A 3,685-nucleotide genomic window follows, 5' to 3' on the forward strand; every position below is an offset into this window, starting at 1 on the left:
ACCATGTATGTCTCTATAAGCTCAGTGGAGAGGATACAAGTGTAATTCAGCAATGTAGTTGAGGCGAAAGATGTCCAAATACTGCACAAGCCCTTGCAATTTGAACTGCTTAAGTGTGTGGCTGCTGCTGTCTCAGTCTGTGTTATTGTTGTTGTTCCAGGTGCACAGTTCAGGTTACCTTGGCAAATAATTTCTTCCTTTTTAGCACAGAGTGAGCACAGTTGTGGTGGTGGCAAGGATGAATGAGGAAATGGTCTGAGGTTATATAAGTACATATTTAGATGGGAAGATGTAAAAACACCACACAGCCAAATCAGGATGAATGTAGGATGAATCCTTATTGTCATATAACTCTCCTGTAAACAAATCAAAATGAATGCTCAATAAAGACTGGAAATCACTTAAACTATGTGTAAGTTTTGTGCAAGGAAATCAAGATGAATGCTCAGTAAATATGTCATCTGGAGGAGCCTTTGGTGTAGATCAGGGGTTTCCAATCTATGGTCCATGGACCACCAGTGGTCCGTGTGTCATGTCTGTAAAATCACAATTAAAAATCATACACCTAGCACAGCACATTACAATTGCAAAACAATAGGCAGAAAACTCATTAAGTGGTCCATCAAGACCCTCAGCAATTTTCAAGTGGTTTGTGAGGAAAAAAGTTTGGAGACCACTGATGTAGATGATTCTGGGCTTGATGGACCAGCAGTCTGACTCAGTATTAGACAGCTTCCTATGTTCCTATATAAGAACTAAGACCTTAGGCATGAGGACTTTGTGTGCATTTTCTTTGGAGGGAGGGGAATGTTTGGGTTGTGTGTAATGATGATGTGGAATGTGTCTGCTTATTTATGAGCCTTGCTGCAACCCTATTTTAAAAGGGGATCAAGAAAGTTAAAAGAGGAGTGTTTGCATTTGAATTTTCTGCCATGGATTCACTGCTAGGCCCTTAGGCTAGCAAATATATTTTATATGCTTAATCCCTTAGCTATATCATGTATATGCAGATGTGTGTAACTGACCTGTATCGGCTATGGCTTATCTCACTTTCTGGAGGTATCCCTGTGTGAGATCTGCTGTGCACATCTTTGAGTTTTCAGCTACTGGTTGTCTTTGGGATTAATCATAGCTTCAAGATTCCCCATGTATGGAATAGATAAGTGTCTTCTACATGCTTAAATCCTTGATCATATATACTGAATATGTCTGCTTTCTGACTGTGCACAGTTGTAATCTCGATTGTGTCATGAATTTATTTATTTTATTTATTATTTATTATTTAATTTGTATCCCGCCCTTCCTCCCAGCAGGAGCCCAGGGTGGCAAACAAAGCGCTAAAAACACTTTAAAACATCATAAAAACAGAATTTAAAATACATTAAAACAAAACAGCGTTAAAAACATTAAAAAAAACTTTTTAAAAGGGTTAAAACATTATTGAAAAATAAATTAAGCACTTCTAACACAGACGCAGCCTGGGATAGGTCTCAACCTAAAGGCTTGTTGAAAGAGGAAAGTCTTCAAAAGGCGCCAAAAAGATAGCAGAGATAGCACTTGCCTAATATTCAAAGGGAGGGAATTCCACAGGGTAGGTGGTGCCACACTAAAGGTCCATTTCCTATATTGTGCAGAATGAACCTCCTGATAAGATGGTATCTGCAGGAGGCCCTCACCTGCAGAGCGCAGTGATCAACTGGGTATATAAGGGGTAAGACGGTCTTTCAGGTATCCTGGTCCCGGGCTGTATAGGGCTTTGTACACCAAAACTAGAACCTTGAACTTGGGCTGGTAGCAAATGGGCAGCCAGTGCAATTCTTTCAGCAGCAGGGTGACATGCTGGTGATACCCTGCCCCAGTGAGCAGTCTCGCCACCGCATTTTGCACCAGCTCCAGCTTCCGGACCACCCTCAAGGGCAGCCCCACATAGAGCGCATTACAGTAATCCAGCCTGGAGGTTACCAGTGCGTGGACAACAGTGGTCAGGCTATCCCAGTCCAGAAACGGCCGCAAGCTAAACACGCTACAGCTTAGGGCCTCACATTACGAGGGGCCTCGTGTTAGAAAGAAAGAAAGAAAGAAGGTTTACAACATTGCCACCAGAAAACCATAAACATCATACAAAATGAAGATAATTTTTGGTAGGTATTGAATATCATTGTTGCAGCTCATTTGCCCACAAAAGTAAACAGTAAACAATTCTACAGAATGTTGTACACATGCGGCCTTTTCTATTCTTGCAGAAAACAGCCCTCGTGTCGGCGTCGACGTTGACTGTGCTAACCCTATAATGCACATACTTGTTGAAGAGGGAAGGGTCTCACTCATGTTATAGCTTAGGGCCACAACAAGTTTAAATCTGGCCCTGTTAACAGCCCATCCTCCCTCCAGGCAAATCTGCCTTGATAATTAGCAAATGCCAAATCTCCCGCAAGTGGGTTAGGTTTTCAGCCAACAAATGGTTTAGTTTAGTTTTTAACTTCTGGTTCATGCACAATTGTTGTTTGTAAATAAACCATAGCTGTGTCTTATTTCAAGACGTTTCTCGCGATTTGTAGTTTCATGGGAAGCAGCAAGCAAAAACAGAAAACAGGCTGTTTATGCAAACAGGAAGTGTTGCTGCTGGAGCATCCCCCCACCGCCGCCCCCCTACGTGCGGTTAGACCACTCTTGGTTGTGCATGGATGAATTATGTCCTTCTGAAAGTAACACATGCCAATGGAAGAATGCACTGCATTTCCTAGTAAAAAAAATGGAAAGAAACCTACCCAGACTGGACATAATAAATAAAGGTACCTCCTGTTCAACAGGAAATATAACTCAACCAGTGTCTTTCTCCACCCTCCACCCCAGCCCTCATTCACAAGTTGTGCAAACATGAGACACCCTCCAGCTAAATGTAGGTCTTTTTATTGATGTGTTTTATTTATTTCAGGCTGTTTCTATACTATTGAATGCAGGAAGAAAAATATCTACAGCAAATTTAAAAACATAAATACTACCCCAAAATGCACGATAAACCCATCAATACAAGCTACAAAGAACAAAAAAGTATAATAAAGCATTACAGCATACAGGAGACAGAGTCTAGCTTTAATGATCAGGAAAAGCCTGGGGGCAAAGGGATGTATTCAAAAGACACCATACTGGGCAGTGTTAGCCACCAGCTAATTCTAACAATTTCAGCTGCAGAATTAAGCGTAACTTAATCAGGGGTGTGGTTAGAGGATGAACCCTGGACCTGGGTCTTTTTGTGCGGGGCTCTCTGGATGTCCTGCTACTCCTCACCCACACTTTTAACTTCTTTAAAAAATTACTTGCTTAAAGGTCTGTTGGGCTACAGCCATACTACCCTGAACATGCCCAGTCTCATCTGATCTCAGAAGCTAAGCAGGTTAAGGCCTGGTTAGTACTTGGATGGGAGACCATCTGGGAATACCAGGTGCCGTAGGCTTAGAGGAAGGCAGTGGTAAACCACCTCTGAATACCTCTTACCATGAAAACCCTATGAATATACAGTATCCAAAAAAGAGTCATAAGTTCGCCGTAAGTCGTAATCAACTTGAAGGCATATAACAACAACAAAAGCTCTGTTGGGCATCCTGAAAAGCACAGTGCTGGTGAAACCCCAGCCATCCACCATCTTAAATTGCTCAGAGACTGACACTGGCATTTATACAGACTG

At 41.9% G+C, this 3,685-nt stretch overlaps 1 pseudogene; it reads left to right on the forward strand.

Moving 5' to 3' along the window:
- Positions 1-3,335: 3,335 nt before the first annotated feature.
- Positions 3,336-3,454, forward strand: LOC133389760 (5S ribosomal RNA; annotated as a pseudogene).
- The last annotated feature ends 231 nt before the right edge of the window (positions 3,455-3,685 follow it).

Source organism: Rhineura floridana, chromosome 7 (genome assembly GCF_030035675.1).
Source record: "Rhineura floridana isolate rRhiFlo1 chromosome 7, rRhiFlo1.hap2, whole genome shotgun sequence".
NCBI classification, from domain to species: Eukaryota; Metazoa; Chordata; class Lepidosauria; order Squamata; family Rhineuridae; genus Rhineura; species Rhineura floridana.